We start from the raw sequence: 20333 nt of genomic DNA on the forward strand, positions 1-20333 counted from the left end.
CCTATTTTTAAGCGAACGTTTAGCAGGTTGCTAAAATTCAGAATATATCGAAATTTCAATAAAGTTTTTAGGCCTTTTACATTCGAGCCTCTTCTATAGACTGCACAGAACAGATTCCAGGTGCTACTGGCTTCAGATAGATATTTATAATTTTTTCAAACATAGAGCATTTGAGTAAAATCGTCCATTTTTAAGCGAACATTTAGCAATTTGGCAAAATCCAGAATTTATCGATATTTCAATGACATTTTTTGTACTTTCCGACTCAAACCTCTCCTTTCCGTTGGAAGATTCCAGTTAAAACCTTCTGAGAGAAGGATTTAGGACTTTTTACAAAATATCGTGCACTTGTTCGAAAACGCTCATTTTTACTCCGATTTGGAAATCGACATTATAATGAAAGCTTCAGACTTAGATGCTGCGCCAAGCACACCATTTCTGAAGGTGCACGCCACTCTTGCTTGCAAAACATCAGAAATAAATTATTTTCCACGACGCCCTGAAAGTCCTAAAAACTCGCCAGTTTCAAGCGGTAACTCTTTTGCCCCATCTGCTTTTGAGGAATACAGAAGCGAATCAATCACAATGAGAAAATGGCAAAAATCAGGAATAGACAACAGAAGTGAATAGAATGAGGCAGGATAAGTAAAACGTAGGATCCTCCAAAATCCGAGCGGCATAAAACGAAAAAAAAGCGGGGCTGTTGGAATTTGAAATTCCTTTTGATTAAGCGCGTTACCGAAACCTCGAGTTTCATTAAACCCATTTTCAACTCCTTTCGCGTGTTCTTTCATCGTGGGAAACGCCGACAGAAAAATCCTGAGCTTGCTACAATACGATATTTTATAAATGCTGTTTGAAATTAAACTTCGTCGTAAATTTCAGGCAGGCCCTGGGTATTTTGATATATTAAGAGTTTAATGAAAAATATTTCTACTGCTTAGTGATTCGAATGTCAGTCGCTGATCACGCGAAAATAAATTCGAAATAACAAATGTTCGCGCCGGGCTCAAGGGCTCAAAGGGGGCGCAATTTTAAATTCGCCATTTGCTCAGCTTCCTGTTAGAATCAGCTTACGTGTCAGCATTCCTGCGATCGGTCCTAACTTAATTTCAATTATTTAGAAGCCGTTCTGTTGCTGTCTGATGGCCATCACCATCGACAGCTATTTTTCCGCACGCTTCTTGAATTCGAAAGATCCACGTTTCGACCGATGTCGGTCATTTAGACAAAAGCCGCGCACGTAACGGATTTCTTGAATAAAACATCGACTGCCATGCAACGAGCTTAAATGGATGCTGGCTTGACTGATTTCCAGCAATGACATGTTTCGTCATCAGTCCTGCCGATGGGCTTCTTAATGTTAACAACGCGTTTTACTGGAAATATTCGCAAACAGTCGAAGGACCAAATAAACAGGAAAATACTTGAAAAGCGCTCTTAGTCATTTACGTCTTTATAGTCTTGTTAACCAAACCTGGCACACATATGTGAATCCAAAGGAAGAAAGACCTATTTGTTCGATAGAAGTCTTTTTCGCAAGAAACTAATTTTATTATTGTTATTAATAAGAGCTTCCACCTAGAGCGCAATAAACCGGCCCAGTTTACGACAAAGTCCACTGGGCAATTTGTATTCATCGCCGTGGAAATTCCAATAAATTTGCCTCTAAACCCTAATTATAATAATTGAACCAAAACTGTTAATGAACGAGGCCACACCCGACAAATTAGCCATCTCGTACGTTCTATTTACTTTGACGTAAACAAAGACCAACTTTATGATTGGTGAGCTTCGAGGGGGCGCACACTGCTTTTGTGTCCGTTTAAAAGCCTTAAAAGTATTGGAAAGCTAATCGAAAATCAGCAACAAGCATGTGCGAAACTTGAGGACATGTTGAGGCAAGTGCAAGCTGTGGCAGATTAATGGGGCATTAGAAACTCACTGAATTGGTCCGCATCAGTTGGATAACAACGGCACAATCGACCGATGGGCGAAACGTCGCAAAGGACATTCAACTGGAAATTTACAAGTTCACTAGTCTGAGGTTATCAGAACTTTGTCTGATGCTGGCAGAAGTTCATGATCCAACGGTTCTGGGTGGGCCAAGTTTTCATGGAATCATGGAATGAATCAATCAAAATACAATTTTTTAAAACGACAGTTAAAATAAAATTTCCCAAAGGACGGTTGAAGCACAATAACAATAAAAATAGGAATCGTTCCATCATCTTAATAAAATGTSTCTTTCCAATGATAGTTTTCTTGCAACCATAACCATTTACGTAGTTTACCATGTTTGATAAACGTTTGACTGTGAATATTTTCTCAGTCGGTGACCTGACTCGAAAAAAATGTTTTAATGAAATTATGGCTCTATTCTTGGACAAAGTTTGAGTTGTAGGAAATGCAAAACAGCGAAATAAACATATTGTGCAACGTGTATAATTACTGCAATGTTTTCTTGGTCAAAATTTACGTTTCCGTGCGGCSAACATTGGGTAGCCAAAAAAGTATACGATGTTTTACCATCATTTCGTGTGAGGAATTTGGATTTTTAATCGTCTGTTTGCCTCGATCCATTCGAGAGATTTTAATTTTGCTACGACTATTCACATTTTTTGCGCGAAATTTACAATGTTTTTTTGTTTCTTTCTGACAAAAATGCTGTGCGAACCACATTTAATTGCAAGTCGATAGCTCTGTTTATTTTGTCACTCTCTGTGCTCTGTTGATTTCGTTATTACATTTATTTTTTATTGTTTTCATGCCTAAGAATATGTATTTTTGATTTTTTTATGAAGTTGCATATGTGCCGAAATAAGCGGAGGTTGATAGTTCTTTGGTCATAAAAAAGTTTGGTTGCACAGCGTTTTTCGGAATTAAAAAATAAGGGTTAAATAAATTTGATGCGGAAAATGTGAAAACGAATTTTAATAAAATAAACATTTTCAAAATTTATTGATTTACCGATAGCTAGTTATGCGTTGTTCTTCGCCTTTTTTTTGAGAATAATTAGGCTAGTTAATAGTCGGAAACTTAAAAAATTAATTTAAATCGTGATTTGGTGTAAGGAATTTTCAACAGGTGCGGGAAACTCTAGGCATCTGCTGGTTTTTAGCAAATTTTAATCTTTTATGCACATTTTGCAAAACATATCAAGAAATGTCTTTAACATTATATTAAACCTCATCTTGTAGCAATGAAATGAGACCGAAATAAAAATCATGTTTAGAACAATTTCCTGTATGAACAAAAGGATTTTGGAAGAGACAAAGGAAACCTAAACACAGCTAGTTTAAGACTAAAAAATATATTTAAGAGCGTCGGTGTCGGAAGATTCAACACCATTTAGAAACGACAAGACATGGACGTAAAACGGTGAAGATAAAACCGAAATTTACTTAAAACACTTGGAAAAAATACTCAGATTATTTGCTGCCCAGCTCCTTGCTGATGAAAAAAATACTTGAGAATTTGTCTTTTATAACTAAGAAGAATCACAACTAAGACAAGCACTGAAAACTAAAAAAATGAACCGAAATTAACCCAAAAACACAGACAATGTGTATAAGAAAAAATCAAGAATAATCAAACATTGATGATATATATTGTAAATTAGATTTTTTGAGCTCTGCTGTTTTGGACAGCGTCGACATCATAGCATTCACAATTATTTTATGCAAAAGCAATAAACTCCAAAAAGTGAAAAGTGGTTGAAAGTTTCCCCAAAAAAAACACCCATAAAAACGGCGTTGGTAAATGAACTGCAAAAAATCTGCATACTAGACACATCTAAATCGTTTCCTAACAAGTTCCTGATTTTTCACCCTGTTCCTGAATTTGTCTCAATTAACATGAAGCAAATCGCAAAAAAATCTGTACACTTTGGGAATGATAGCTTTTGAAGTATCACGCACACCGTAAACGATCGAATCACGCATATCAAGCGAATGTGATTTACGGCGAATAAATCTAATGGAGGATGTGGATTTTTTCTGTTCCAGTTTGCTCGTCTTTTAGAAATATTGGCGATTTGTGTATCCGTGTCGAACAATGTTTTAGATAAAACAAATGCTACAGTTCACAGTCGCATTATGTGCCTGCCGAACGGGTATATTTCACATCTGCCCTATAACAAACAGGCTTTATGTAATGAAAAATGGGTTGGAAAAGAATAATCTTCATTGGAACTGCCACTGAGATTTGACTGAGTTTTTCACAATTTATTCCGTTCTGTTCAAAAGCGAGGACTGTTAACAACGTAAATCTTTTTGAGCGGATTCTGCTTCTTTATTGCAACGATTTAGAAGCCCTAATCCAGGAAAACCTGGGCCAAAAACAACTCAAATTGAAGCCCCAAACACCCAGACAGAAACACATGAAAATAATAATTATTAGCAAATGTTCAAGTGTCTTTGACTCGTGGAACTAACGACTTTTACCGCTCCTCCGACATAGGGGGGCCTATCTTAACGACCTTCTATCATCATTTGCATGGCGTATTAGCATAATCATAATCATTCTCTATTCCCCAATGAATATTAACACATTAAGCTCCCAGATTCGGCGACCCTGCAGACAAGGAAACTGCCTGGATTTACTTACGCGCCCCCCCAGCTCCTGAATAATTAACAACAGACGAAATTAAATACTTTGTGTGTTTGTAAACGGCATGGAGAAGAAACAGCAACCTTTTTTGGCCCGTATTATGTTTGCCGGATCAGCTCTGGCCCTGCAAGCTTCATAATTTGCTTAATTTTGTAAATATCTGAAGAGGAAATGGGGCATATGTTTATGAGAGCTTCGGAACAACCTTTTTGGTGCCTCCGGCTAAATAATAAAACCGTTTCAATGTGGGGCGAAGCTTCACATTGGCACCCACTAGAATTCAAGTCCCACCTTGTTCAATGCGTCCAATAAGTCAAGGTGGAATTGTTGTGAAACTGGCCATAAATTTCCGCCAGCTAAGTGAAATAATGTTGTGGCATCTTTTTGCAGACGGAGAGCCCATCAAGCTGCCCGAAAACTTGGAGAGCTTACCCCGAGCCGACCACTTCCCCACCCAAAGACACCGCTGGAATACGAATGAAGTAAGCCCAATTTCTTATTTAGTTTAGTGAATAATATAAGACAACACTTGCAGTCACTTCCCCGTTATGCGTCGACCATAAAGGACGGTTTGTCTGAATTTATTGCTCCTAATTATCATTGAATTGCATTTATTTGCTTCAAGAAATAGTTCGAATGCGTTCTGTTCACTGTTTCTTCTTTATTTTTGACTTTCGTTTTTTTGCTTTGTTTACGGTTTCGCGGTTCGTTTATTAGCGATTTCTCTAAATAATGTTTTTCTTTATTTTTTCATTCAAGTACATTTCTGTTTGTAAAAAGCTTCGCAGTTTTAAGCAATCACGGTCAATGTTTCTTGTTTGTTTGTTTCGTTTACTTTTCCACGCTTCGTTTACTATACTTTTCTCTAAATGTATTTGTTTGTTCATTATATTGTGTATTTTTTAAACGTACATTTCTGTTTGTAATCGGTTCTGTGCTTGTAGCTCAGAAGAAATTGATTTCCACGGCGGCCTTCAAGCCCAAAAAAATTTCCGAGTTTTAAGCAGTCACCGTTAAGGCATTAATTTGTGTGCAGCATTTGCTCGTTAAGAATACAAACACTATAAAAAAGTGAGAAAATAAATCAGAAACAGGAAACAAAACTCAATAAAATGAGGCAAAGCTTTTTTTAGTTCCAGTGGTTCAGATCTGGAGAATATGTTACATTGTTTTTTCGAGAGTTGTGTATCATAAACCAGTAAATTATGAAAAACCAGTTAAGAAATATTTACGCATTTTTAGTTCGATCTATTCCGGAATTCGAAAGAGCAACATATTTTAAGATGAATTTGTGAAATAGAAAAATTCCTAAAAACATATTTTTATATATATGTTCAAGATTCCCTTTAGGTTCTTGAAATAGTTGACATAATTTAATTGAATACGGTTTTGTCTGCTTTATTTTGCAGATTTTGCTTCTTCTTTCTCTCTGACGGTTGGTTTATTATAGTCTTCTTCTGTAGGCAAATTCGAGTGGGCGATTTATTGGCAATTGAACTTTGTGGCTTGAGTCGACAATTTTAAATTTTTGGTTCCGTAATTATTTTTTCATGTGCTTTTTATTTAAATTGCTTCTCTCAATCAGCAATTATTCTAGATTTATCAAAACATTAAAGAAAGCGTTCACGGTCAGTTCGTAAACCTGGTGATTTTTTTTAGCTTTCAGGCCGTCGTAGAAAATCGTTTCTTCCTGATGTTTGGAAGCACGAGTGATTTGCATTTCAGAAAATATTTTTCACGACGGCCTTAAAACCTAAAATGCTTACCAGTTTTAGCAAATCACCTCAAAAGCTGCAGCCCGTTTTGCTTTTCTTGCTTGCTTTTCTGCAGCATTTGCCCGTTTTAAGAAAAATCTGTTACTATAAGAAAGTGAGAAAATAAGTCAGAATCACGAAACAGAACTCAATAGAATCAGGCAAAGAAGTTTTGTCAAGGTTTTTTCTTGTGCCTCAGAGCTAGAGAAAAAGATAAAATGATTTTTTCGCTTTTTGCGTTTCAATCGATGTGTGTCATAAACCAATAAATTTCGAAGAACTTAATTAAAAAATATTGATATAATCGATAATTTCATATTTCTTATTTGTTAATGATTTGGGTTTATTTAATAAATGTATGTTCTTGTTTATTAGATAAACGTTTTTTTTTTTTAATTTAAATCGCTTTGGTGACTATATTAAAAGAAGCTTTTCGGAGTCTTGTAAGAAACTGGTAAATTTTTCGGGCCTTTAGGGCGTTGTGTAAAATAATATCTCCCAAACGTATAGGCATCTTCAGAACAAATTCTCAAATCTTCAAAAAAGAAAGTAAAATATAGCTCGAAACTCAAAAACTGTGTGTGTCATAAACCAATAAATTATGAAAATCTCAGTCAACAAATATTTATCGAATTTTAATTTAATCCTGTTAGTCGTTAACCTCGTCATTTAGGCCGAAAAAGCACTAATACGGAATGTAACATTTTTTAATTTTTTTCTGAAAATTTCCAAACACACCCAGTAGTTTTTGCGATAAACAATTCACTTTTTCACCACGGGTTGCCTGTGATGGTCCAAAAATTTTTGCGCGTAAACACGGTTTGAAAACGTACAGATTTTTCCCAACTCGCCGGGTTCTCAAATACTCACTTTTTCATTATTTAGCTTGAAAATATATACTAAAATACTTGCAACAGCTAAGTTTGTTTTGTATTTTTCAGCTCTGACTTTAATCTACCATTATTTACCTTTCTTCTTTTTCCTCAACCAGACTTCTTAGCAAAAGTAGTGCCTTTGTTACGACCAATGGCTTGAGAAATGAACGCCTCGAAAAAACCACAATGACCGAATGCTCCATATATGAACTTGGTCACTATTTTTGCGCCTGAAAAGCCTTTCTGTTCTCTGCAAATCTTAGTTCAACTAGGCAAAACCTACAATAACCTTTCATGTTTTAAGAGTAACTAATCTCGGCTCGGTTTGCGAAAATCGAGCGATATTCCTTCAAGCCATGTTACGCAAACTAAACATAAAACAACTTAATCCTGCGGCTGAACAAAGTCGGGAAAAAGCGGGCAGCATTTCGACCGAAGTACGTTTTTCTTTGTCAATGTTTTCCCATATTCGTGCAACAATTGATCGACATTGCACACAATTTTATCAACAAACTTTGAAATATGGGCAGCGCATTTATATATATTTTAAGTTACAGTTCTATAAATATAAATGAGCTCGTAATTGCAGCGATATTGTTGAAAACTTTCAACCTATTCAAAAGTCGATTTGCCCAAGTTTTCAATACAGATTTATTCTCAATTAAAAGGCAAAAGTTTGACTAATTTTCTGGCTTTTGTGTGTACCTTTCCGCATTGATTTTCGCTGTTGGGGCTTGTTGGTAAATCCGCACTAGTTTCCGAGGAAAAAAGCTTTTAGATTCAGTTTTTTTATATAATTACCTGATTATTATATAAGTGCAACAGAGCACAATAATAACTGGAGCATGTGAGAACGAGAAAGACGTTCAACTGGTACTCGTGTGGTAATCGGGGATGGGGGTTCACCTGCTTGCATCTATTAAGTGTCGTCTCTTTCTCACACAGGGGTTAGAGCGCATCGACATGCGAGACTCGCAATAAACTGATTAGTCGACAAACAGTCGATGAAAAGTGCTTTCCATTGTACACGTTTTTCTCTCGTTTCGTAAATAATAGTATCGATTCGGGGCACTCAACGTAAAATATCTATCACTGGGTTAAATGAGTGTCAAGCTGAGGTCTGCAAGTCATTTTGGCTGTGGAGGGCGAACGCAGACCACAAAAGGAACGAGAGAAAGATCGAAGCGAGATCGTCGCCGACTTTCCGATGGATGAAAACAAATTTGAATTCGCTATTATATAATGTTTAAAAGGAAAATCTGGCCGCGACCCGTGAAACTTCCAAACGGGAAAATCACCGGTCAATTATGTGGTTTAAAAAGGAAAAGAACGTGGTGTTTTATGCGCCAATCGCGACATACAATTTCACCCGACCTGATGGCGTTTCCTTTAACCGCTTCCGGCCCTTGTCGAATAACTCACCAATTACTGTTACCTTCTTTTTAAAAATCCGCTGAAATTTTATCGGCATGTTTCATATTAAGGCCTGCAGTTTTACCACAGTCTTACCCAGCGATAAATTAGCCCTTTGTTTGGTTTAGCAAAAAATTTGCTGTAGACTTTGGATTTTTTCGCTAATAATTAATAGATCTAATTGAGGATTTCAATCAGCGTCAAACAAGTACCTGCGGAAATTTTCGGTGCGATTTACGGGAGTGCATAATGAAAACTCTCCCCCAATTTTTCAGTGAGTGTTTTGCTATCGGGGCGCGTTTTGCTTTCGAATAAAACCGCAATTTATGCAAAGTCAGGCGCGGGCATTTTTGGCCACCGAAATTGCATGTACCAAATTGCTAAAATTGTTCTGATAACACTCGCCTTGTTTATTTCTTTTTTTCGGCAAAAATACTTGTAGGTTGTTAATCAAGCCTGGGCTTTAACGACATAAAATACAGGTAATTCGTTTCGGAAATGTACCCTTGGAATTTGATATGATTAGTTTTATCGTCCCCGATCGCAATATAATACTTTCTAATAAGCAGTTGTGTTACGGAAAGGGGGGAAGATTGGGGAATTGATATTTCGACGAAAAAATTAAAATTATGTCCCCAAAGCTGCAGGAATTACCAGTAAGAACAAATACCTACAGTCAAATAACATTTTAGAGCAATTAATAAGATCTACAGCAGTTTATTTGCTGGATAAAGACAAATTATGGCCATCCTAAAAGCTGACATGAATCATTGAGGTAATAATCGTGATTAATGCATTGTTTACGCATCAATATCAATAAATAGTTAGTAAAATGGGCTCTATCACGCTATTTAATATAGTTGAGTCGGGAAAAACGTGATTGGTTATGGAATAACTCAGAGAAAAATAACTGAACCAGAAGGCTCATTAACCCGGCAAATTTCATGGAAAATGTTATCTGCTAAACAGTTTAATACGTAACAGAACGGAATGGCCCATAATGGAATAAATTGCGGGACATTACCCTTAAATAGCGGCAACTGTACAATTTTAACGTTTCTTCAGACGGACTGCTCTATTTTATTGTTATAACATCGTTCCATATTGCCTCACTGCGCTTATAAAATGTTATTTTCCTATTTTTATTAAACGACCTGCAAAAAGTCGATAGTTCACTATGTACAACGTTCACCATCTATGACTTTGCAACAGCATTTAGTTAGTCAGTTAGTTAGAACGAAATATTGGCCTAAGGGTTTTAGGCACAAATTCCCTAGGCCTTGTGGCTTTAACGTTAGGCCCTAAAGCTGAACGCACCTTGCAAATTTCCGGTTTCCGTGGTCAGACAACCCTTAAATCACAGGATGTGCTTGAAAGACTCACGAATGTACAGCAATTTTGCATTTTAAAATCATGTGAACTCTCTCAAGTTAATTGCGGTATATTCGTTTGGTTACTGGCAGTTTGGACAGGTTTTTTCGAATTCGTAAATTTTTTTGTCCTTTATTTTAAGCTTCCAGAGCTCCAACGGGAGGTAAAACAGCCCCACGTTAGAGTGGAAGTGTTTGTAGCCGATAAAATATGCTCTAAATCGCTCAGGAAAATATACGTTTCGAATGTTCCCTAACTTTGTAATTGAATACATTTTGAATCCTGCAAGCGATTGGATTTCGGTTTGAAGCATTTTTTAGTTAGATGCTTTCTGTGTTAGAACACGTTTTTTTTCTTAAAAAATTAAGTACTTTGGATAAAGTTTTTACAGGGTGGAAAATAAAACAATGCGAAAAAGTTCAGGATGATTCCAGATTTTTGCACATTTAATGGCAGAAAGGACTTTTTTTTATATTTAAACACCGACGGCATTAAGATAAACCTCTTGTCTCGAAACGGTTTTTAAATTTTTCACCTATCCCGTTTATTTACAGGGTGATCGCAATAAGTACAGTTTTTGGTCCTGAAGCTATATCACTTCCTCTGGAGCCGATTTTTAAAATGTAGGGCTAATGCTGATCTTCATAGTCGACTTGAGAGAAAATTTAATGAGAAAATAAAATATACAAGGTGGCATGAATAAGGCGATTGTTTGAAATTAAGCGTCACTTTTGTTAAAAGTCTTCCAAAATCTCAATTTTTGGGGGCAGTTTTGATCTGAGGCGATTTATTGCAACACTGTATATCCAATATTTGCTAAAGTAGCGATTTTTTGTTTAAAATCGTCTCAAGTACTAATTTCAACATGCGTTCTACATGTTGAACACGATGTTATTACTGCAAGACCTAAAAGTTAATTTTTTGAGGTCATGCTGTATATAGAAGAGATAAAGAAAGAAATTAAAAACCGCTTTGAGTTTTGAGGTATATCTCTGAGCGAATATTTTGCAAAATTTTTTATTCAATCTAATTTTTTTAACGGGTGATCTCATAAAATCGACTTTTTGGTCTTGCGGTAATAACATCTGTTCTCTCTGACCCATTTTGAAAATCTAGAGCTCATGTTGAGGCTAAAACTTCATAGTCGACTTAAAAGAAAATTTCGATATCCAGGGTCGCAGTAATGAAGGGATAATTTGAAAGTATACTTCACCTCAATTGAAAATCTACCAGAACCCCAAATTTTGAGGGGAATTCTGATTTGGGTCCCTCTTACTGCAACCCTGTATGTGTAATTTTTGTTTTTCTTCGACTATCAAGTTTTAGCTTCCACCTGAGCTCTAGATATGGAAAATCGGTTCACGAGGGAAAATATTATCATTGCAAGACCAAAAAGTTAAATTTTTTAGTCACCCTGTAAAGAAATACCACAAATAAAGAAAAAATTGAAAAATAGTTATGAGTTATGAAGGAGCAAGCATCAAAGTCGTTATCTTTACTACTTTTATGCTAAAATCCCAAAAAACGTTTATTGATTGGAACTGTGCCAAACTTACAGACATTTTTCATGGTTTCATTTTCCACCCTAAACGAAATTTATCAAAAGTACGAATTTTTGCAAAACCTCGTACAGATAGAATATGGGTTGAACTAAATAAGGCTTCAAGCATCAATACAATCGCTCGAAGCGTTCAGAATGTATCCATCTCCAAATTTAGAGCAAATTTGACTGTGCATAGCTCATTTCGTTAAGCCGTTTATATGCTTCTTTGTAAACCAATTGTTTATGTTGGCTTCCCCCATTTTTGCCAATTTTATAACCTGATAAGAGCAAATTTATTATTAAGTTTGTATGTCCTATTATTCTACAGTCTCTCCGTCTTTTAATAATTTAAAACTTTTTCTATTGATTTATTTCCCTGACTGCGTGAAATTGTTAATATGTTCTTTCCTTTCTGGGAGAAGTTCTTTTCAGTCAAAGTGTGAAATAAACATTTTTATATTGTTGATTTCATAACGTTTCGGCGAGACAACAGCGCCTTCATCAGATTTAAAATTCATACAAACTCATAATTGGGAAACATTAGATTCTTTTAGGTCTTTGCTGCCTTGAAACCTCGAATTTGTTCGAATTATTGTCTACATTTGCCTTGCCATTCTCCTTTTCTACATCCCACAGTCGTTTGGTCGATAAAATACGCTTCAATTGCTATATTGTGTAAACTTCAATTAATTGAAGCTGCTGCTAGTTAATTAATTAGTTAATTTTAAGAAGCTTTCTCCCACTTTGTCAGCTTCAGCTGCCGTTTTCCATCTTCTTAGACCGATTTTTGACTGGACAGCTCCGGTTAACAATGTCCACGAGTTTTGAGGCCCTTTTGACTGCAGATGCAGCGCAATTAGCCAAACAGCATAACAAAGCTTTGCGTCTTGAAATATCCAAAGACCAACGTTTTATAGCTTTAGCTTGAATCAGCGCTTTTGTGTCAACAGTTGGTAAAAGAAAGCTCGTTTCGCTGCAGCTTTATCGTTCTGGTTTTATTAATTTTGGAACTTGTTGCGAATGGCACAGCAAAAGCCGATTTTTCTCAACCAATTAGAACAGATTGAATGTGTGCGGCGAGAGCTACCAGCTTTCGAGCATTTAACCATTTTCCAGGTAATTTCATAATATGAAATCCCATTTTCGACCCTAAAACACCCGGTAAATGATCCTCATAGCCCTTAAATAACGTGTTTACTTCTCGTGCACGTTTCGGTAATGACGAAGGTAATTAAAACTATTAGAAGGCCGAAAGTCTCTGGCCACATAAAATATACATAAGGGCGGAATATCAATTAATTAAAAGGGTCTCATTTACCGCCCGCCATTATCCGGAATTGTTAGAAATGTTACACCTTGATGAGCTTTAAGTTAAAACGTCCCGGGCTTTACCGTAATAAATTTGCCTTTGAATGAAAAACTTGCTTGTTTCGAACGGCATTTACTTAACGGGACGCGCAGCTGAATTTTAAGCAGCTGATTAATGTTTAATTTAGATTAGAAAATGTTCTCTATGTCCTCGCAAAACGGTTCGCGAATCAGCTTCACTACTTTTTCCAGCATATCGCTTAGATGACTGACTAATTAGTCGTTATAAAGTCGTCTCACATTTCGATGATAAACGTACGAAACGGAGACGAAAACTTGGCGGAAAAGTGTTAAATTGCCGTTCTATTTCGAGAACGCGGGAATAAAGTTCAAGCGTCTCAAATAAAAACAACTTGCTCGGAGTTTAGCAAATTAGGAGAATCTCGGTAAGCTTCACAGAAATCTCCGGCACTTCGGAGTTGAGCTTGATATTAGAGTCGCGTAGCGACTTCTTAAGCTCAACAAATGAAAACAGAAATATCATCATTTTCTCGGTCTGATTGGCAAATTGGAACCGACTAAATCTTCATTAAATTTTTTTGTTGCTTATTGAAACGTTCAAAACCAACTGTCCAAAATTGAATATTGAAACGCTTCTGGATAGTTTAGTGTATGATTAAAGTTACAATCGCTCTGGCCTGGAAGTAAATCACCTGAAAATAGTATTGGATGGTTAAAAAAAGCATGACAAAGCCAAGAAACAGAACGGAAAAGTTTCGATGGAACATCCTGTGTATTTTTCTGGTTTCAAAAATGCATAATATGTTGATGTTTGACTTAACTCAAAAACAAAAATTCGTGATTAGAAATCCACAATTTCTAAACAGTGAAACTGAAGGGACTTTAGAAAGACTTTTTCTTGAGAAATTTGATACGATTTATGGCATCAAGACTTAGACAAGAAGGCCACCAAATAGTCCCTATGTAACACCGTTTGAATTTTTCTGGGGCATTCTTAAGCATGAACTCTGTAAACTAAGAAGCAAAACTTTCAGGGCAACAAAACGAAAGACCTTTTGACTCACTAACCGAAATAGACATTATGAGTTTATTTCTAATGCTAATTTTAAACCGGACTCTGTATTGTACTCCCGAAAATTTCATTACTAAAAAAGATGAATTAGATTTTTAAATTCGAATGGTTCGAAAACGGCTAAAGCAACTTTAAGCGTATAACACAGGGTGTTTCCTAACGACTGAATCTTTAAGGTCACGATTTTTCAACTTATTTTAAAACAAAAAAACGTAAACTTTCCAACTTTTGAGATATAATTTGGAAAAGTTTTATATTTTGCAGTACAATACGATGTACTATAAAGTACAGTTTTGAAAATGGCTCTGACAATGTTTTAGATATTTTTATGACATTTGGCTCACGTCCTTAACGCATTCAGGTACATTTTCTCAAGTACAAAAAATTTAATTATTTTTACCAGTGGTGCCGTACACGGATTGCATTGTATATTTCAGGCAAAAAATAGTGCGCACTTTTTTTTCCAACAAATATTTTTCGACTTATTCATTTACGCGCAAATTTAATGAATCTGTTCCGTGCAACGCATGGTTTTCGCTTAAAAAAATAAAATTCGTGTAAGTTCAGGGTTAAATCACAACAGGCCTCACATCACAGTTTATGTGCAGTTTAGTGAGGTGAAACTAATTTAATTTTTTAAGCGAAAACAATGCGTCGGACGAAAATAAATCAAGACCTCAAATTTGCTCAGAAATGAAGGTGCTTTGTCGGGAAAGCAGTGGCCAATTTAGTAGCAATTTTTTCTCCAAAAATCCAAAATATCCATCGCGATCACAGTAATACAATCGTTACAGAAAAATGTTTCTGGAAACTGCCCCCCGCGAAAGTTCTGGCGTTTAGGACGATTTTTTGTTAAACTGAGTTGCAGGTTTCGCCTGATTGAATATTTTTGGAATAGAGCAGTCGATCAACTGAAGTGAAAATATACAGGACGTTTCTTGGAAAATGTTGCGATGTTTTAAATGCTTTGTGTACCTCTAAAACAGGACCAACCCTGTACCGAGTTTGATTTTAATCAATTAATTAATTACGATAAGCACGCAAATAATTCGAAGAGCGCTGTTATGATTGAATCCGGCGGTGGTTTCCAATATGAGGCCCGCGGGGAAAATCAATAAGTTGCATGCCGGATCCCTAATAGTGCAAATTTTGCAAAAAATTGATAGTCCCGGATGGGAACTCGGTTTCGATGTGCGAGCGAAACAAGAAATGCCCGAAAAAGTATCATTTTCATTACCGAAACGACAAGAATATCCCTATGGTGTGCAATAAAATATTTTTGCGTGTTTCCCCGTTCCAACGCGCCCTTTTATGACTAAACCTGATATTTTATTTCGCTTGTATAAAAACTCCTGCTATTCCTGCGTCGCGTCGACTCCCAAAACACTGTCACCGTAACAGGTTTCGACTTTTACGATTATTAAAATTAATTTAGATTTTTTTCTGCCGAAATCCTCCACAAACAGCAAACAATGTTCATTGGATCCATTCGCGTATAACCGATTCCCATATTGTGTTATAGACAAACACATAAAAGCCGCAACTAATAAAAGTTTTCCGTATTAATTGAGAATAAATTTTGGTCCGTTTCCAGAAATTGAACGAAATCCGGACATTTGGAACAAGGCAGTTTTTAACTTTGGCAATTCATTGATCATACATATTTATGTATTGCACGGATTTCTAAATAAGCCTTGTTTAATTTCGACATCAAGACGATTTGTGCGGAAAGTTTCGATTTGCACTAGTGAGTTATAGCGGTTGGTGCACATCCAGCTTTTTGCACAATAAACCCGAATGCAATAAAAATGCCCAGTTTCTGATCGGTTTGGATTGCAATCGAGCCTCTTCGCTAACTAGGAGCGGCCTGAGAAGTCAGTAATTTAGCATGGAACAATATGAAATTTAACAAACTTTTCGACAGCGCTTCAATAAAAGCACCCGTAGGGAATACGGGATAGTCGCAATTCGCTTCCCGCCGGGATTTCGTCAATTTTATTTTATTTACAGCAGATATATCGCAATGGATCCAGGATGAATGAGAAATAAAGTAAAACGAATTGGCACATAGCGACACCTTGATAAGTATTTGATATTGATCGATCGTGTGCCTTGGATTGTTTTAAATTTGCTTTCGCATGCTGAAAGAGGGTTTTTTTTGTATTCAAAGTTGTGCCGTCGATTAATCGATTATGAATATTGTATAAAAGATTGAGAGCAATTTCTTTTAAAGTGAGTAGGAGTGCGACGCAACGTTTTTTAAACTTGTAATTGATGTTTTTTTGAGAAACGCTCGTGTTAATAATTTATCATGTAATCATTAATAAATTGTGGATTTTTTGTAAGAAACGTTCGTTTTTACTGAAACAAAAAGCAAAGTTTCTTAGAAAAATCTGTTAGTGTTCATATGAGCTAAATGTCTTAGACTCTAAGTTTTAAAAAATGTTGCATAACAGTAAATTAATATGAATTAAAAACAGTAAAATCCAGTGAGACCTGGTGAATGAAGTTTTATAATTTCAAGTCCCGGTTCAGATGGAAAGTTTATTTATTAGCAACTTTTAAAGAGAAACTAGAGTTTCTTTCAAAAAAATCTGTTAATCCCCACATCAGCGCTAACTAGTTTAGGCTCTATGTTTTAAAACACTTTTGCATAAAAGTAAATAAATCTGAACTAAAAAGCAGTAAAAATCATTAAAACCTCGCGAATTAAGTTATAATCTTAAGTCTTAGTGCGGATGTACCGTTTTTTTAAGCAACTTCTAACGCGAAAAGCAAAACATCATGAATAAGCTAGTGAGGATGTTAGTTGAAAAATTCTTAATAAATCCCCTATTTTATAAACAAGCTTATTATTAAGTTTTCCGCACATTTGGCCCCCGAGCGGTTTTTGCAACTTCACAATTCGCCTGCATTATTTAATGGGAAACTTCATTGAACCTGCCTGTAACCGTTAATTATTCAATGGCCCTACTATTGTAAGAATATTGAATTCGAAGACTTTTTCATCTAATGAGCAGCGCGTTTGCCACATCCGGGACGGAAAATAGTTTCCAATTAAAAATAAACCCGCAGTACCCCAGACCTGAAATTGAAGTTTTCAGTTGGTAAGCGAGGGCACTTTGTGCACAATGTGGTGGAAATTAGATACGTTAAAATGTGCATTATGAAATGAGTTCGCATTCATATCGACGCCATTCAGCTCTCAAAGTTACGACCTTGCGAATATATTATTTATTTATCGACTAGGACCTCCTTGGCAGGAAGTAGATAATACCTCAAACTACCTTAGCCTAATTAACGGGTAATGAAGTTTTCAAACATCCCCATTACCAGGGCGAATTGTTCTCCTATTGGGTAAACGGGTTTGGTGCCCATCAGTATCGATCCCATAAATATGCATAAACCTGGAATTCTGAAAGCTAAAAACTCCCTTTCCTGGTAAATCTCGCACTGCCCGGAGAGTGGAAACTACTTTATGAGGTATTGCAATTACACGCCAAGAGAAACTCATTATGGAATACTATGGAAACTTTCATTTTATGGCACAAGATCATCGGGTGTCTCTTTGTATAATAATATAAAGCAAGGTGTTTCTTTAAATGAATGTTCTATTTGGAAAAAACTCCTGGTGAAAGATGATGCGTTTAATTCGTATCGACAGGCAAAAAAGTCGGATTCCGGAAAAAGGGGAGCCCTCAAAGAGGGCTCGTAAATATTTTATTAATTGGGAGCACAATGGTCCTGGTTCATCCCGACGTTCCTTCGGCTCGGGCACATTTTATATCCACCTAAATTTGTCATCAGGAATTCCTTTGTGCCTTGCCAAAGACAGACTGGAGAAGGAAAACTGATTTTGGCGACTGGCGATGGGATTTTTTTCAATATTTAATGCTTAGCTTTTGATTTTGTTTGCCGCTTTTTATCCACCCTGGTTTCATCATTTTGATGTCTGGCTCTACATTGTTTGGTTCATGAAGGCTTGGAGCAACTTGTTTTCACCTACTGAAGATGCTGCCGGTTTTCTTCAAATAGACGTCGAAAGGTGCGAAGGAGAAAATATAATTTATTATAACTGATTTAATTGGTTAAAACGTTAAAACTATATTTTGCTTCTGCCCGTATTTTAGCCTCGATTTGAGGCACAAGTGACTGTTTGTTGTTTTTTTATCTTGATTTCATCATTGCAATTTGCAGCCTCTGCTTTTTACTTTTTTTCATCGTTTATTCTCTTCAATGTTAGATGGTCTTTGAATTTAAAAAAGCGTTATTTCCATGGTCCTTTTCCCTTAACATATCGGTATTTTTCGCCCTTTTATCTATCGGGTCTTATCGTAAATAATGAATCTGTCGTTAAAACTCGCGTTATAAACTTTTTATAGCTCGTGAGTGGATTTTAAAGATTAGTCCTTTCCTGAGATTTATTTTCGCTTGCGCTAATGGAGCTCAGTAACGAATAACTGGGTGATGTGCTTGAAAAAAGGAGCGAGAGGAATTGTCGTAAAACAGCCAAGATATTTATTTTTATATAGGTCCGTTCCAAGTAGGCCTCAGAGGGGGTTCTCTTAATTATTTTCGGTTGATTTAGTGGCCTTATTTCATCCGGGCCTTTCTTGCCTAGTGCAATTTAATAGTTTAATATAAGGAAAATGACAGCGGATGAGAAAAGGCCATTGTTTACGACGGTATTTTTTTAATTCTGACCTGCTCAAATGGAATCCAGCTTTAGAGCCGTTGAACGTGTTACGTTGGCCAGTTATGTACGCAAAATAAACCATCAGCTCGGTAGTTTTGCCTCAATAAATTCGCAACGGTCCTCAAGACGCACCACGTTCGGGTTATAATAATTGTTTATTTCAATTTAGCTCTTGTCTCTTAATAGTAGTTGTCTGTTGTTTTCTAACTAGCGCGACCCATTTGCTCCCTTACGAGAATACTTCTGGAAACTTATTACCGACTTTAATTTAAATAACAACCGCCGGCTTTAACCCCGGATGTTTCCAGAACTGTTTACTTCCACCAGCCTCCCACAGCAGCGAAAAGGGTTCAGCAATAACTGCGGTTCACTAAAATAATGTATGAGGAAACATTGAACAAAAGAAAACCTTCAATTTTTGCCAGTTAGTGCAGGTAACATTGTGTGGTTGGCGTGATTGTAAAGTGTCTCAGGTAGAGAAAGAAAAGTGTAATTAAAATGATTTTAAAATTTGAAACAATTTTATTTCACTTCAGTGACAATAAACATTGCAATTAAATTATAGTTTTCGTGTTCGCAACCTTCAACCTGTTTTTGAGACAAAAAATATGCAATTTGTGCTTGTTGATGCTTCTGAATGTGCGAAATATGTTCCCCTTATTTTCGTTATGAGGAGGTTGAAAGGTGCAGAAAAGAAAATGTAGTTCCGAAAATTTTAAACAATTTTATTTCACCGCAGTGAGAATAAACAAATAAATTTTGTTTTTTGCTCGCAGCTTTCAACTTCTATTTGAGGCACTTCACAATCACGCATCTGCACATTTCAACTTTTATGAAGCTTAAAGTCACGCAAGTTGAGGCGGAAGGTGCAAAAGAGGAGCTCTGTTTTTTTTCGGTGACTCTCGGTTTGCAGATGCTACAAAAATAGTGCAGTATTTTTTTCCGATATCTACTTGACTAGAAAATCATCTTTGCTGCTTAAAATGACCGATTTGGCCCTCTTAAAAGTGAAAAATCTAAGCGCAATAAAGCTCGAAACTCACAGTCCAGGCGAAAATAATGAAGGAAAACAAAAAAGATATCAACTGCTGTTGTTAATTTGGACGAGCCTGTGCAGCCGGTTAATGTTGTAAAATAATATATAATTAATAACGGCCGGTTGACTAAAATAATTCTCCAATGTTTCTAGTTAGTAACTGACTCAAATAGAGCTTAAAAGGTGCGAAAAACGAAAAGTATAATTTAAACATTTTCTGAAAACCCTGAAATTTAATAACATTTTCGCATCTTTCAACATGTATTTGAGACACTTTACTATCACGCATTTGCTCCTTTCAAAACTTCAAAATATGTTGTCTATTTTTTTTGCCTGTAACATTTGAATTTCCGATGTTAAAAGAAATGAGCATATCTTCTTGATGCGTGTGTTTCTATTACTAAAAAATCATCTTTTGTTGCTTAAAATGCCCGATTTTCCTCGCTTAAATGTGAAAAATATTGGCGCCATGGAGCTCCCAATAACCCAGTTTTTTGCATAAAATCGAAATAGAGTTCCATAGTCCAGACGAAAAGAATAAAATGAAGTAGAAAATATATCCATTGCTGTCGTTAATTTGGACGATCCTAAGCAGCCACTTAAAAGCTCGTAAACTCCAGCGATTTGCATAAT

The 20333-nt window shown here is 36.1% G+C and overlaps 1 protein-coding gene across 1 annotated transcript in view; it reads left to right on the forward strand.

Annotated features, from left to right (window-relative positions):
• LOC109545859 overlaps positions 1 to 20333 on the forward strand; it is a 139621-nt gene that overhangs the window by 84783 nt on the left and 34505 nt on the right. The window contains exon 2 of the mRNA XM_048666789.1: positions 5002 to 5093. The gene's annotated coding sequence lies outside the window, so the exon portion shown is untranslated. The remainder of the gene's footprint in view (positions 1 to 5001; positions 5094 to 20333) is intronic.

The sequence above is a fragment of the Dendroctonus ponderosae genome, unplaced genomic scaffold (genome assembly GCF_020466585.1).
Source record: "Dendroctonus ponderosae isolate FM_Combo_2020 unplaced genomic scaffold, Dpon_F_20191213v2 Dpon_F_20191213_5, whole genome shotgun sequence".
In the NCBI taxonomy this organism is placed as follows: domain Eukaryota; kingdom Metazoa; phylum Arthropoda; class Insecta; order Coleoptera; family Curculionidae; genus Dendroctonus; species Dendroctonus ponderosae.